General features: G+C 43.7%; 1 protein-coding gene across 8 annotated transcripts in view; it reads left to right on the top strand.

The window, feature by feature from the left end:
* The first annotated feature begins 11,362 nt into the window (after window positions 1-11,362).
* The window catches only part of ZNF148 (zinc finger protein 148), a 140,762-nt gene continuing 135,522 nt past the window's right edge, over window positions 11,363-16,602 (top strand). For 5 of the 8 annotated variants that reach the window (XM_021934146.1, XM_021934142.1, XM_021934149.2 and 2 more), the window contains exon 1: window positions 11,368-11,615. The gene's annotated coding sequence lies outside the window, so the exon portion shown is untranslated. Of the gene's footprint in view, window positions 11,616-11,918; window positions 12,490-16,602 lie in introns of those variants that run through there. The other 3 variants (XM_021934144.1, XM_021934143.2, XM_021934145.1) reach the window with 3 other exon arrangements.

Raw genomic sequence — 16,602 nt, 5'->3', positions numbered from 1 at the left:
ACCACGCTTGGCCTTAAAATGTATTTTTAATTGATACATAATAATTATATATAGTTATGAGGCTGGAATAAGTTTTACACAGGAATAGATATTAAATACACCTCCCTTCTTAAAACTACTCTCCCATGAATTTCCACAACTGCTTTTCATCCCAACTCCATCTCTTGCTCTCTTTCCTTTGTGGGCTCTTCTACTATTGCTGTTTTTTAGCTCCTGCTGCTTCTCCAAGGTCTTCTCTTCATCTCTGTATACATTTTCTTGCTGTCTCATCCATTCAAATGCCATCTATAAGCCAGTGATCCCTCAAGTTTATATCTGTGGCTCTCTGGAGGACGAGACCCATATATTCAACTGCCTAAAGGGAATTCCCACCTCGACATTGGTCTCACAAGACACGGACTCAGCACGTCCAAAAAGGAACTTGTCACTTCCCATCAGACCCTGTATCCTTCTGTGTTTCCTGCCTCAATGAGCCACAGTCACCCGGTTGCTCAAACCAGAAACCTGAGAGTTGTCTTTATTTGTTTTTTCAACAAATATTGATGGAGCACCTATAATGTGCCAAACTGCTTTAGGCTCATGGATAGTGACATTCCTGTGGGAGACAGACAATGAGGATAATCGACTATAATAGTATGTTAGAGTGCTGCACACACACACACACATACACACACCCCATACACACATCTCACAATAAGTGCTATGGGGAAAAATTGAGCAGGCAGAAGAATGCATATCAAGGTACATGAGTTGTAATATTAGGTGGTGAGAACAGACCTCTCCAAGAAGGAGACACTTGAAGAAAGAGAGGTCTATGCTATCTGAATATTTGGGAGAAGAGCATTTCAAGAGGGGGCAGTGAGTGCAAATGCCTTGACCAGAGTCTTAACTGGGGGTTTGGGGAACAGCAAGGTGGCCAGTGTGGCTGGAACAGAGAGAGAAAGAGGAAGATTTTTAGTGATGAGGTTAGTGAGGTACCCAAGTCCAGGTCATGGGCAGCATTCTTGGCCATTGTAAGGAGCCTGGGCTTTACTCTGAGTACAACAGGAAGCTGTGGGAGGGTTTGCAGTGGAGAAATCACATGATCACTCTGGTTACTATCTTTAGAGTAGGTTGTAGAGAAACGATTCATCTCATTTTTATCTCTTAACCCCCAAATCCTACTTTTCTCACTAAACCCCATTTATTTCACCTCTTAAATATATCTTGAACCCATCTACTTCTCTTAATTTCTATCGTAACTACCCAAGTCAACAGCATCCTTCATTGAATGATTCGTTCATTCATTCATTCAATGAATACTTACTGAGCAGCTATTATGTTCCAAGCACTATTCCTATTCTCCATGCTTGGAACAAGGCAATGAAAAAAAAAAGAAAAGAAAAAGAAAAGAAAAGAAAAGAAAAAAGAAGAGACTAGCCTGTATGGAGCCTACATTTCTCCCTCGGATTTATTGCTTTTTAAAGAACTTGACTTCTCTTAAGTTGTCTTAGGAACTTATTTGGTTACTTGCTCATTGTATCCTCTCCTCACCAAAGTGTAAATGTTGTGAGATCAGGCACATTATCAATTTTGTTCACCAGCCATATTCTCAGTGCCTAGAATAGCACCTGTTACATAATATGTACTCAATAAACACTAATTGAATGAATAAAATACTGCAACAGACTCCTAATTGGTCTGTTTCCAGTGAATTTTAAACTTTCTTTGACTTTGACCCACAGTAAGAAAAATATTTTGTGCTGTAACCTAGTAACACTTACACACATGCATGCATGCTTATAGGTGCATATGTAAAATTAAAAGTATTGTTATGTGTGGTGCCATCTGATTGTATGTGAAGCTGTCTGATACTGTTTATTGTATCCTATTATGTTTTACTGAAAAAACCCTGCCAGTTACAACTTTAAGAAAATTTAAAAATAATTTTTTTTGAGACGGGGTCTCACTGTGTTGCCCAGGCTGTGATCATGTGATTTCTCCACTGCAAACCCTCCCACTCTTGAACTCCTGGGCTCAAGTAATCTTCCCATCTCAGCTTTCCCAGTAGCTGGGATTGCAGGTGTGCACAACTGCACCCAGCACAACTTTAAATTTTATTTCAGAATCCACTCATGCGACTTAACCAGAAGTTTGGCAAATACTGTCCTTATCTATTCTCCACAACCAGTGTTCTTTCTAACCTATAAGTATTCTTATGCGACTTCCCTACATAAAAGCTTTCCATGGCAATCTGTCAGCCTCAGGCATTTTTGCCCAAACATCAGTCATTCATGGTTATTCATGTACCAACTATAATCTAGGTAGTATTCTGTCTGTCAGTTGAATTACTTTTGTCACTCAATCTCATCCTAAGCAATAATATAAGATAAGCCATGTGTTGGGTGTATGAAATATATATATATATTTCTATGCATGTTCACTCCATTAACTACGAAAATAAAAAACTGTATTCTGTGTACTATCTAAGATCTTCTTATCATCCAGCCACATTTTGGGAAAGCCTGTTCTTGGGATAAAGGAAGGTCAGATGCCTCAACTAAGTCCACAAGGCACTCTGGAGCTTGCCGGTGCTTTCCACTGCAGTATCAATTTTTTTTTTTCTTTTTTACCACTTCCTGCATGCATTCATTCGGAACGACTCACAGGTCCCTGAACACACTGAGCTCTCTTTGGCACTAGGACTCTGCACATGCCATCTTCTTCCTCTGCTCAGGACTCCACCAGTACCACCCCCTTTCATGTCTCAGCTAAAATGTCACATTGGGGAAGCTGTCCCAGCCCCAGGCTGCATAGGTCCTCCTCCAGTGTCCTCCTCCAGCGTCCGGTGCTCATCTCTACATTAGAATGTATCACCCTGCAGTGAAGCAGCTTATTCACCTGTTTTACTCCACTAACTGATGGTTGTAAGCTTCTGGGCTAGAAGAGTATTTCATTTACCATAGTATTTCTGGTATTTGGTATAGTACCAGATATTCGATAACAATTTGTTTGATGAATAAAAAAACAGATGTACGGATTTCTCAATGGACTGAATATCCCTGACACTCAGCTCATTGCCTGACACATACTAGGTATTCAAAAACTACGATTGAGCAATCGAAAGGAGGGCTCATTCTCACCCTAGTAACATTATCTATTTACTTATTTATTTTTTGAGATAGAGTCTTACTCTGTCACCTAGGCTGGAGTGCAACGGTGATCATAGCTCACTGCAGCCTCGACTGCCCAGGCTCAGGCAACCCTCCCACCTCAGCCCACCAAGTAGCTGGGACCACAGGCATGCACCACCACACCCGGCTAATTTTTTGTATTTATTGTAGAGTTGGGGGTCTCCCTATGTTGCCCAGGCTAATCTTGAACTCCTGGGCTCAAGTGATGCTCCTGCCTTGGCCTCCTGAAGTGCTGGGACTACAGGTGTGAGCCACTCCACCTGGCCATGTTATCTTTTTAAAAAAATTATTCAAGAGGTGATCTCAAGTTCCAATGTCTTTGCCTTTGTGATATTATTCTCTCCTTTCTGCCAGGAAAGAAGTCAGAAATGAGATCAAAATATGTATCTGTGGCGTAAGAGACTTTTGGTTCCTCCAAAAACAAGCCTGCTATGACAGAAGACAAAGTCTGTAGGAAAAATCACAGCCCACTGGGGATTATATCTGTTCTTGTTTCTCCTAACGTGTAGTAGCTATAAAGTAAACATTAAACATCTGAATTAACATTAAACCCATACTTTGTGTATGCTTTCAATATATTTATTGTTACTATGTATTCAGATTTTGATGCCATTATCTTCCTTTTCCGAGGTTCTAGAACACAACTTATGTGATTTTTAAAATTTATTTTTATTTATTTATTTTTTTTTGAGACGGAGTCTTGCTCTGTCGCCCAGGCTGGAGTGCGGTGGCCAGATCTCAGCTCACTGCAAGCTCCGCCTCCCGGGTTTACGCCATTCTCCTACCTCAGCCTCCCGAGTAGCTGGGACTACAGGCGCCCGCCAACCCGCCCGGCTAGTTTTTTTTGCATTTTTTAGTAGAGACGGGGTTTCACTGTGTTAGCCAGGATGGTCTCGATCTCCTGACCTTGTGATCCGCCCGTCTCGGCCTCCCAAAGTGCTGGGATTACAGGCTTGAGCCAACTTATGTGATTTTTAAAGACTGATGGTAACACTGTTTCTTACAACAGTCTGTGCCATAGGTATATATAATAAAGGTTTTATAGCAATTAACTTGTATTCAAATACTTTATTTTTCTTTTCTATAATAGCTCTCCTATCTGGCATTTTGGGGAATGTAGTATTTTGGATAAATGGAGCTTCCAGGATTAATTAACGTTAATCTTGTTAACAGCAAAACATTAAGAGGCTGGGTGTGGTGGCTCACACCTGTAATCCCAGCACTTTAGGAGGCCAAGGAGGGAGGATCACCTGAGGTCAGGAGTTCGAGACCAGCCTGACCAACATGGAGAAACCCCATCTCTATCAAAAAATACAAAATCAGCCAGGCATGGTGGCACATGCCTGTAATCCCAGCTACTCGGGAGGTTGAGGCAGGAGAATTGCTTGAACCTGGGAGGTGAAGGTTGCAGTGAGCTGGGATAGCGCCATTGCATTCCAGCCTGGGCAACAAGAGAGAAACTCTGTCTTAAAAAAATAAATTAAAAAAAAAAAAAAAAAAGGAAACTTTCTCAATATACTGCACACTTCCCTGGCTTTTTAAACAAAATGCCCCAAATATGAACAGTTTTTGCCTACTTGGGGCTCTCCTTTGGGATATCAGTTATTTGGGTGTCCTCCGTACAGGAAGTTTAGGGGTGGGCACAGGCAGACTTAGATGATGTGTGCCCTGAGGCTAGATGGTTAATGACTAACAGTGACAGTGCAACTTATTTTCTTACAAACAAAACGAAACCCCAAATCAGCTATTTTATGCGCTGTCTCGTATGCCCCACCCTACAACCACCCCCTTTTTATTATAAGGGAAAAATGAAGCTTATGTAGCTGCCTAATTTTCTTTGAGAAAGTGCAAAATGGTTACCTTTAGGAAATATCAACTAGTGAAAGAAAAGGTAAAATGGTCTCCTCCCACCAGAAAGTTATCTATTTTATCACTGTCATATCATTCACTACCACTGCTGCATATCATTTTCACCTGATTTTCAACTTGCATTGCTCTTCAACCTTACTTGCTTATATTTTGTTCATGGAGGGTGGAGATTATTCTGCAATCATTACAAGATGTGTGTGTGTTGGAAAGGACTTGCCTCAAAACTTACACTTTTTTAATGATCAGGAGATAAATGCTTCTTTCAATGTGAAAGTCCTGCATAATGTTTGATCTTTGTAAAGAATTTCATGTGTAGATTTTTAGATGTATAAACCTGGTGGAAAAGTATTATTTTGGTATCAGAAAGATACACCAATCTGTAGGCTACATCAGTGTGGGAACCCAAAGCACCCCTGATATCCTTCTATGTGATCACAGCACATAATGCTGAAATTGTCTCACCTTTTATCTGCCTCCTCCATTATTTATTTTATTTCATTTTAAAAATTTTTCTTAAGACAGTGTCTCACTCTGTATGCCCAGGCTGGAGTGCAATGGTGTGATCATAGCTCATTGCAGCCTCAACCTTCCAGGCCCAAGTGATCCTCCCACCTCAGCCTCCCAAATAGCTGGGACTACAGGTGCCACCATGCCCAGCTAATTTTTTGATTTTTTGTAGAGATGGAGTCTCACTATGTTGCCCAGGCCGGCCTCCGGCTCCTGGGCTCAAGCGATCCTCCCACCTCCCAAGGTGCTGTGATTACAGGCATGAGCCACTGTGCCCGGCTTCCTCCATTAGTTTACAGCTTCTCATGAACTTAGAACATGTCTTAATCTTCTTTGAACCCTAACACTGGGTTCTTACATAGCCACATACTTTTCTTCAGGAAGCGTAAAATGGTTGCCTTCGTGGAAAATCAAGTAGGAAAGAAAAGGTAAAACAGCGTTAACCCCAATGCTTAATTATTGTGTCTCTGCCTGTTTTGACCTTTTCCCCATATCTTCCTGTGTCCTCCAAACCATAGCTATTGCACAGCTGATGGGCTTCAGTGCAACCCTGTATCTGTTTTACCCCTTTTGTGGTGCCATTTGTAGCACTTGGCATGTGGGTTTTAAATAAATATTTAAGCCAAATATTGGCAAGTTAAAAGATAGTAATGGAGGGAAAATGAATCCTCTTTCTCTGTGTTGAATTGCTACATATAACAGGGTAGTTTTGACATACTTTGATGAGTCCAGAACTCTCACATGCTGTTTAATTCCAATCATATTAAGACAGTAAAAACAAGAAAGAAAAAAATCATTTTTGCATTATATTGCACCATCTTGGCAATAAGCAAATTGTGAGATCTCTGTAACACTTTGGGATGATACAAATTGTCATTATTTCTCTTATGAAAACCCACAGCTTTAATACATGAATAGTTAACTTGTCTTCATTCTGGTTAAACTTTGGGAAAGAAGAGGTAGGCACTTGATTCACTGGTGTTGGCTGGATAGAAAGTAGCAAGCATCCTTACAATAGACCAATGTCATCAGCTCATCAGCCTTATAAAATTGTTCAGGCAAAGATTATGCTCAGAAATAAAATATCTGAATAATGGCAGGTTTTTTTTTTTTTTTTTTGCAGGTTAATTTTTTTCCTAGTGTCATCTACCTATCGTATACCCTTTTTATTCCCCATGGTAAACATTCTGAGTTATTTTCCCATCTAAATCATTTCTCTCATCACTTTTTTTTTTGTCCTTGTCTAGTTTCTATTCTTTTCCTCACCCCAATCCACTTGTAGAAACTAATGTCTTTTCTCTATTGAATTTTATGTTTAGGAAATTTGCTTCATATTACCTTTAGGTTATTTTAAATAGTAATAATAGCAACTACAATATCAACACCACATAGAACATTTAACTATGTGTCAGTTATTGTTCTGCTTTACATTGCCAGGTGTGGTGGTTCATGCCTGTAATCCCAGTATTTAGGGAGGCCGCGGTGGGAGGCTCACTTTGAGGCCAGGGGTTCAATGTCAGCCTAGGACAATACTGCCAGATTCTATTGCTGCAAAAAATACAAAAACCAGCCAGGCATGGTGGTGCACACTTGCAGTCCCAGGTACTCAGGAGGCTGAGGTGGGAGGATCGCTTGAGCCTGGGAGTTTGAGGCCGCAGTGAACCATGATTGTACCACTGCCTTCCAGGCTGGGCAACAGAGACCCTGTCTCTAAAATAAATAAACACTAAGCTACTCCATGTTATTAATATTTAATAGCCATAACATCCCTAAAAAGAAGGTATTATTCTTAGTTCCATTTGCTAGATGGGGCACTTGATAGCACAGAGAGGTTAAGTAACTAAGATTGCAAAGCCAGTAAGTGGTAGTCAGGATTCAAACCCTGACTTCACTTGACTTCAGCTACAGAATCTGTGGACTTAATCAACAGACTAACCTCTAGGCACTAGTAGATACCATCCTTATATTATTTTATTTTTTCCTTACCCACTAATATCATCCTGGCCCAAGACCTCATTTTCATTCATTCTTGTGTATCTTGGCCTCTCGGTGGTGTCTTCCCTTGTGCTCCTCTAAACCATAGTTATCTCACAGCTGATGAACTTTAGTGCAACCTAGTACCTTCTTTACATGCTTCTAAGAGGTGCAGGGTTTATTGTCTCAAACTCAAGAAACTACCTACACTCTATATCCTAAGTAGGAGACAGTAGGCTATTCATTAATTTTACAATATATCAGTGATCTGGGATGCCCTTTGCGCTCCAGCGGAGGGCTAGGTAAGAGAGAATAAACAAAAAAAGCTAAGAAATTTCTGGCAAATAACCTTTCACCTAGGTCCCCAAACCTTCCATTTCCCCAGGCCTGAAGCATATCTGAAGCAGGAACTCAGGGGGAAACGTCCCAGGAAAAGAACTCCTTTAGAAATAGGAAAAGCCATGTTTTTCTGGGTACAGTAGGAATGATGCAGTAGAGGCAGGTCTAAACTGTAGCAAAGCTATGAATTTAGAGCTTTGCAAAGAAAAGGACAAGTTTATCCTTAAGGTAGAACCAGCTCTGACAAATGGCTAGCGCTGTAGGGAGCCACAAGGATACAGAAGACAGAACTTCCATCTAGTCCTGAGTCTGAGAATATTAGAAAAAAGGAAGCAAAGATGTTACTAGAGGAGGGTATGAAGACCCGGTGAAGTCTTTGCAGGAAACAGATGGAAGCACATTCTTCTCCTGGAAGGAGTGCAAAGACCAAGCCTCAGACCTAATTCCAGAGCCAGAAGAGAGGAAAGAGGCCATAGAGCCCCTGAGAATCTCACTCGTCAGAACAGTGGTTCCAGCCTCTGTGGGTTAGGTAACATCAGGGAAGATATATTGTGGGCTATGGGCTTAAACTGGCCCACAGGCCTGTTTTGTCTGACATGCTTTTGTATTCTTAAAAAAAAATGCAATGAGTTGTCAACATTTAATATTTGGGAGATTTCACCCCAAAACTCAGATTCCTGACTTCTCTTGATTTCCTAAATATCACATTCCCACTTGGAAACCATCAGCTGCAAGTGGCTGTGCCCTTTAGATTTGCTTGAGCTGTGGACCTTTATGTTTAGGTTAAAACATCAATCTCAAAAGTTTACATGCTATATGATTCCACTTACATAACATTTTTGAAATGATGAAAATATAGAGATGGAGAATAGATTAGTGGTTACTAGAGGACAGGCATGGAGTTGGTAGAGCAGTTGCAGTAGGGAGGGGGATTTGTGAATACAAAAAGGTAGTATGAGGGAGTTATTTTGTGGTGATGGAACAGTTCTATGTCCTGATTATAGGAGTGGTTACAAGGATGTGTAAATGAGGCAAAGTTGCACTGAACTACACACACACACACACACACACACACACACACTAAACAGAACACAGGTTAAGAAAATGGCAAATAATACATTCTGTAGTCTAGTAAACAGTAATGTACCGTTGTCGGTTTCCTGGTGTGAAAGTTGTCACAATCAAAATGGAGTCACTAATGTTAAGAAACCCTGACAAATAGAGCTAGGGAAGGCTACGAAAGACAGGGTTCTTACATTTGTATGCCTGATAACAAAAACTATCAAAAAAGACTGCAAAAACCACAACCTTGCACAAAGGCCATCACAACCTTACACAAAAAATACTTCTGCAAGGACATCTGCCCAGCAAATGCCTGTCCAACCTCGGACTGGCGTCACCCTTGTTATTGATCTTTATAGTCAAGGATAATTATTTCAAAACAATTATGTAATCCTTTCCATTTTTTCCTTTAAACACCTTTGTCTATGCAGAGAGTTAACTATGAGATGCATATTTTCATTGCAATGCTCTATTCCCAAATAAACATTTTCTTTTAGAAAGCCTCTCTGTTATTTAGGTTGACACTGGTTTTGATGTCTTACTAGAGCTTTATAAGATGTCACCATTGGGGGAAGCACGGGACTCTGGACTATTTTTGCAACTTCTTGTGAGGCTATAATTATTTCAAAATAAAAAGTTAAAAAAAAAAAAAAGGGAAAGTAAGTAGGCTGAGTACCCATGGGTGGTGTTTAGGGAAATGAGCAAGAGGAGCATGGAAAGCCAACCTGAAGCTGAGAAGTTTCTCCAGTTTAACTTACAAAGGACCTAAACTTGCTTCTCACCATTGCTTCTGCTGTTACTATCCCTGTAGTGCTCTTTATTCTGCCCATTTTAGACAGCTGTTTCTCTATTGCTTCTTCGTTAGGCTGCTGAGCAGAGACCTAGATCTACTCCTAATAGCAAACCAATCAGTTATTAGTTTTCCCACTGCCTAATACTGAGTCGGGTTCCTTGCTGCCAGAGGTGTTTTTTATTACGACATCTGAATTTGATGCCATTGCAGGTGCTAGAAGTTGCCAGAAGGCTGTCCTCCAGATAACTGTCCCTTGGCTCTAACTTGTATCACTGTTTTGTTGCAATTAACATTCAGAATATGCGCAGTCATCTTATTAAAATTTGTATTTTTTAATGGGAAAAGCACACAGAGCGAGCTGATTGTAGAGCTGTGGTTTACTCTTTCTCTTAGTTACCTGTGTCTAAATTAAGCTGAACTTCTGGGCCTTAGCTATTTCTAAACAGGCATCAAAATTTACTAAGGTTAATGCCTGAGGGAACATTAACCTTGCAGACACTAATCTAATTCAGTGTCATCACAAGTGCATAATGCAGGAGTTTGGAGTTTTGCCAAAAAGCACTATTCAAATGAACATTTAGTTGGCAAGGGGTGGGAAGGTGGGTGTGGAAAAGGGAAAGAGGACACCAGAAATGGCTCTATAGATATTTTCATGCCTTTTCTTTTTCCTCTCCCCTCAAAGGTTACGTTTAAGTACCGCAGAGAGGTGCTAAATGGAATCTTCAGATTATTATGAAGAAATCGCAATGAAGGCGTTTTATCCCAACTGCAAGTTCCAGATGCTCACAATTACTCAACATTCACTGAGCATCTTTTATGTTATATGGCTGACCTTGTGCTAAGGTGGGTACACAAAGATGAATAATTGTAAACGATGGCAGTATGCACAAGCACCTCAGGGCGCCTAATGTTAGTTGATGAAGGCACCATTAAGGAGGTCACAATTTGGCTCAAGGGCCCCCAAAGGATGAGACAACTGTGTAATCCTAGCTCTATAGAGATCATTACCAAGTCTTTGCCATACAAAGTTTGGGCTTCAGGTGAAATGAGAAGGGCAAAGTTCTGCCCAAGAGGGTCCAGGGCCGGATCTCTTGATCCGTCTCTATGCCCACACCCTGCATCTTAGCTTGCGGACACTAATAGGGTTTGCCAGTTTCAAGGACGCAGGGCTACGTCTGCCGGAAAAGGTGGCATTTGAAGGTGGTAGAGGCCAACCACTGGAGGTGGCGGCGGAGGACTAGTTAAGAGAGAATAAGTGAAAAAGCCAAGATATTTCTGGCAAATAACCTTTCATCTAGGTCCCCGACCCTTCCATTTCCCCAGGCCTGAAAAGCTCCCGAATCCCCGAGTCCTCCACTTCTCTGAACGCTGGGCATTGGTTAAGGCTGAAGGAGCAGGGAGTCCCCCGCTCTAAGACAGTTCCTCAGTTCCGATCTTTTTCAAACCGCTTTCTTCCCGGGCCCAGCCTGGGGGGCCTGCAGCTCGGGTCCAGCTTCCACGGCCACCCTGGGCTGGTGACACGCAGGCGCCGGAATCGAAGCCACGCTGTGTCCTCCCAGCCAGGTCTCTGCGCCAGACGAGGGCGGGCGCCGCGGAGCGCTTCCCGTGTGCGGGGCTTCCCACAATGCACCGGGCCGGCAGTGGCGGCGACCGCGGCGGCGCTCTAGCTGGGGCATGTCTGCGTCTCTACTGCTCTGGGAGGAGGAAGAGAAGGAGGAAGAGGAGGAGGAGGAGGAGGGGGAGGAAGAGGAGAAAGGCGCAGGGGTGGGAGCTGTTGCCGAAGCTGCCACAGCAAAAGTTCTCCCCCCTCCCCCCTTCCCCTCCTCTCAAGGCCCCTAGAAAGGTTGGAGCTGCCGCCGCCTGCAGTCGGTGACCGCGCGACTCGGCGCCCGCCCGCGGTAAAGCGCTCGGCCTGGCAGGCCCGGGCCCGGGGGAGGGCGGGGGAGGGGGAGGGGGCGGCGCGCGGGGGGAGCGCGCGGCGGTAACGGCCTGACCCCGGGGGGAGCGAGCCGTGGCGAGGCTGGGGGTGGCCAGGGGGCCGGCCGAGGCCGAGGGAAACGCTGGGGCTGGCCGGGGGACGTGAGGAAGCAGGGCGCGGAGGGTGGGTTGGGGGGTTGAGGAGGGATAATGACGGGGGTGGCGGAGGCGAGAAGGCGGCCTCCGAGGCTGGAGGCGGGTGTCAGAGGTAGGGGAGGAGGTGGGATGTTTGCACGGGGAGGACAGAGGGTGCTGGGTGTGGGTGTGAAAAGGCTGGGGAGACACCAGGGCTCTGTCCACCGTGCCTGGTGCAGTGCTTTATGCACCGCAGGCCTCAGTCACTGTTGCTGCCGGAGTGTGCTCTTTGGGAGAAGGGAAGGGCAGGGGTTGGAGAAAAGGGAATGCTTGCAGGAAACGTAGTGGGAGTGCGAACAGGGAGAGGGGCCGGAGGAAAGATGCCGGAGAGGTGGAGGAATGCGGGGAGGTGGCTGTGGAGGAGTCTTGAGGATTCTGGGGGGTGTTCATTGTGCAGATACGTTAGGTATTTCATTATGGAAATAACTGAAGCGTTTCTCAGGGAAGGAAAGAAGGAGATAGGAGTTCCTGTGAATAGAAAGGATCGCGTTTGAAGCAAGAGGGAGTGCTAAATAGTAGAGAAGATGCAGGGAATGCATAATAGAATAGACAGATGTAGTATAATTAATAAATACTGGCCTAAGGACTGAAGAGTTATTCCAGATGGGCCGGGATGGCCTAGTTCCGAACCTGTGTGGGCTCTTCAGTAGATGACATCTGGTAAGTGTGGGTCTGGGCTGTGGTTGGGGTCACTGAGAATTAGATTTTAGTCTGTAGTTTGGTCTGTGACATTTTAGACGTGCACCAATGAATATGAGAACCTCTGAAGCAGACCTTGAGAAAGGGCCGGGCCTGTGGGGATTCCTTAGGCCATGGAGCTTCGATTTTAGAAAATTTGAAGTATTAACACTTACCGGAGGTTGGGTAAATACTATCCTGGCAATTAAAATTAATTGACTTGGTGGTTTTCTTCACTGCCCAGTTTATCTGGTCCAGGAAAATTGGTGCTATTCAGCCTGGATTGCAGTACACAAGATTATAATTAATGGTGGGGGGAATACATGCACATGCTTGGTGGCTCTTCTTTGGATACTTCATTTGTAGCTCAAATTAGTCTAGTTGGCTGGATTGGTTCCATAAATCTGTGGCTGGTGGGAGATCTTCTGCCATTCACAGTTCCTGATGTGAACTGTGAGGGAGTTCTCCAGTGAAGAGAATACTCTCATTGAGGCATAGTGGTATTGAAGAAAACATATCAGCCAGCAAAGTGTGGGCCTGCAGAATGGAGGATCTAGAATATCTGTTTTGGTTTTAGGTTGCAAGGAGGTCAGGACTAGTTATCATAAGGTCTAGGGGAACCTAGGAGACTGGATGACTCTAGAGCCAGGTTGGAGGGAGGATTAGCATCTCTATATCAGGAAATGAACCAAGCTGTCTCTGGATTTGCTGAGCTCACACTAGCCCAGATTTCCAAACGGGAACTCTGGGCTAGAACCATACTCTTAAAAACTACCTGAGTATTATTCACCTTTTATTAAGAAAAAACTATATATACGGCCGGGCGCGGTGGCTCACGCCTGTAATCCCAGCACTTTGGGAGGCCGAGGCGAGTGGATCACCTGAGGTCAGGAGTTTGAGACCAGCCTGGCCAACATGGTGAGGGTCTCAAAACCCTGACCCTCGTGGTGATCCGGCCTACTGCCTCTCAAAGTGCTGGGACACAGGCGCGGAGCCAACGCTGCCCGCCAGATGGTATTTCCATCTTTTTTTTTGAGACAGGGTTTCACTTTGTCCCCTAAGCTGGAGTGCGGTGGCTTGGATCATACCTCACTGCAGCCTTGACCTCCTGGGCTCAAGGGATCTTCCTACCTCAGCCTCTTGAGTAGGTAGAACTATAGGCATGCATCACCATGCCCCGATAATTGTTTAGTTCTGTAGAGATGAGGTCCCCCTATGTTGCCCGGGCTAGGCTCCAACTCCTGGCCTCAAGCAGTCCTTTTGTCTAGGTCTCCCAAGGTGCTGTGGTTACAGGTGTGACACAGTGGCTTGGCCACTATCTTTTAGCGGGACTTATCCCCCCTACACCCCCCACACCCCCCACCCAACCCCTGAGTCTCGCTCTGTCACCCAGGCTGGAGTGCAGTGGCGTGATCTCAGCTCACTGCAACTTCTGCTTCTTGGATTAAAGCGATTCCCCTGCCTCAGCCTCCCGAGTAGCTGGGATTACAGGCATGCGCCACCATGTCCAGCTAATTTTTGTATTTTTAGTAGAGATGGGGTTTCGCCATGTTGGCCAGGCTGATGTCGAACTCTTGGCCTCAAGTGATCCTCCCACCTTGGCCTCTCAAAGTGCTGGGATTACAGGTGTGACCCACCATGCCTTTCTAGGGCTTTTTTTTTTTAAACATAGTATGCTGTACTCAATTGTATTGTCATCATGGCATGAGAGGGCTAGTCTTCCTTCCCTTTTCTCTCACCAGCACTGTATATTATCTGTTCTTTTAATTTTTGTAAGCAGAATGCCCTTAAATATGTCATTATTGTCTTTTACCCTTTAAAATTTTTTTAAAAATTATTTATATTTTTTGAGACGGAGTTTCACTCTTGTTGCCTAGACTGGAGTACAGTGGTGTGATCTCGGCTCACTGCAACCTCCACCTCCCGGGTTCAAGCAATTCTTCTGCCTCAACCTCCCAAGTAGCTGGGACTAAAGGTGCCTGTCACCACCCCTGGCTAATTTTGTATTTTTAATAGAGATGGAGTTTCTCCATGTTGGTGAGGCTGGTCTCGAACTCCTGACCTCAGGTGATCCACTCGCCTTGGCCTCCCAAAGTGCTGGGATTACAGGCGTGAGCCACTGTGCCCAGCCTCTACCCTTTTATTATCAAATTGTTCTGAGGGAACTTATAATGAAAAACAGCCCCTGTCTCACCTGTCTATTGCAGTTCCACTTTACTGAGGCCGCTACTTCTAAGCATTAATTTGTATTTCTTACCATGCTTTTTTCCATGTCTCCAAGTAATAGGCATATAATATTATTTCTTGATTTATCAAAATGACATTATCAGGGAATCAGAAGATGTCTATGAATGTGTCATTGACATTATCCCCTTTCTCCTCCTTTCTGACCTTTGATAGTTATTTTAGTTACTTTATTCGATGTGTTTATATTTTTAAATAATATGCTTAAACCTTGATTTTAGAGTCCAACAATCTTAGGCTGTATCTCTTGACATCCCCATTATATTATAGGGATTTAGCCTAGATACGGCTCTCCTGAAGTAGAAGGAACGTTGACAATTTTACTAAAAATGCTGGATGAGATGATAAAGGGAAGTTTGGATGGACCTATGAGAAAGACCATGTTGTAGGAACCATCTTTGCAGCATAAGATTTGCTTGTTAGAGATGAAGAGGAGTTGCTTGACAGTGATAGTTGTTCATCTTGGAATTAGCAGATTGCAGTATTCTTTGACAGTCTTCTGGAGAGTTTTAGTGTGGGAAATCTGGAAATGCATTAAAATGACCCTTGAATGTTATTTCTAGGCTTCTATGGCATTTTTTTTTTTGAGAGAGAGTCTTGCTCTCACTCAGGCTGGAGTGCAGTGGTGCAATCTCGGCTCACTGCAACCTCCGCCTCCTGGGTTCAAGCAATTCTCCTGCCTCAGCCTCCTGAATAGCTGGGACTACAGGTGCCCATCACCACACCTGGCTAATTTGTCTTTTTAGTAGAGACAGGGTTTCACCTTAGATGGTCTTGATCTCCTGACCTCATAATCTGCCTGCCTTGGCCTCCCAAAATGTTGGGATTACAGGCATGAACCACTTCGCCGTGCCCCCTTTTTTTTTTTTTTGAGACAGGGTCTCACTTTGTCACCCAGGTTGAAGTGCAGTGGCGTGATCTCAGCTCACTGCAGCCTCCACCTGGGCTCAAGCAATCCTCTTACCTCAGCCCCACAAGTAGCTGGGAATACAGGTGTGTGCCTCCACTCTCGGCTAATTTTTTTGTATTTTTTATAGAGACGGGGTTTCGTCGTGTTGCCCAGACTGGTCTTGAGCTCTAGAGCAGAGACTTCCTCTAGTCTCTAGGGAAACTCACAGCAGGTTGATTCTTGGGCTCAAGCGATCTGCTTGCCTCAGCCTCCCAAAGTGCTAGGATTACAGGCGTGAGCCACAGTGCCCGGCCACAATTCTTACGTTTTTATTTTTTGGGGGGGATGGATTGGCATGGACATGTATTTTTTGGGGGATGTGGTAGGGAGAGATGGGGAAATGTGGTAAGAGGAGGATGAGGAAGAGGAACAGGGTTTGATGGAGATGGTGATACATTTTGAGGAGGCTGAAGAAAAGGTAAAGAATTTTAAGGGGATTTGGATATAGTTAATGTGAAGGAGGTTTACCTTATGGTGATGAGACTAAAATTTTTGTCAATTTTAAGGAAATTAGCATGTTTAAGTCACTAATATGTTGGGAATGTGATAGGAAAAAACTATACTGGGCTCGATCTCATATGTTAGGATAGAGTCATAAATTATTAGTGTTCTTGAAATTTGTGTATGAGGTGCAAATCACTGTGGTGGATATTCGGAGAATAAATATTGCTCCACTTCTTTTTGGGAGTCTAAGTAATGGCACCTCTTGAGAGTTTTCCTTACTTTCAGTGGCAACAGTATTCACAAGTAGTTTATGTATTGCTAAATTTTGTATTTGTGACAGTTATTCTCTTTGTTTTGCAAATGGTACATTGTAACCTGTTCTAGAGCAGAGACTTCCTATAGTCTCTAGGGAAACTCACAGCAGGTTGATTCTTAAGTGCTTAATAAATACCTGTTGA

The sequence above is a fragment of the Papio anubis genome, chromosome 2 (genome assembly GCF_008728515.1).
Source record: "Papio anubis isolate 15944 chromosome 2, Panubis1.0, whole genome shotgun sequence".
NCBI lineage: Eukaryota > Metazoa > Chordata > Mammalia > Primates > Cercopithecidae > Papio > Papio anubis.
Note: the sequence above shows the minus strand (reverse complement) of the source record. Positions and strands in the feature narration are given on the sequence as shown.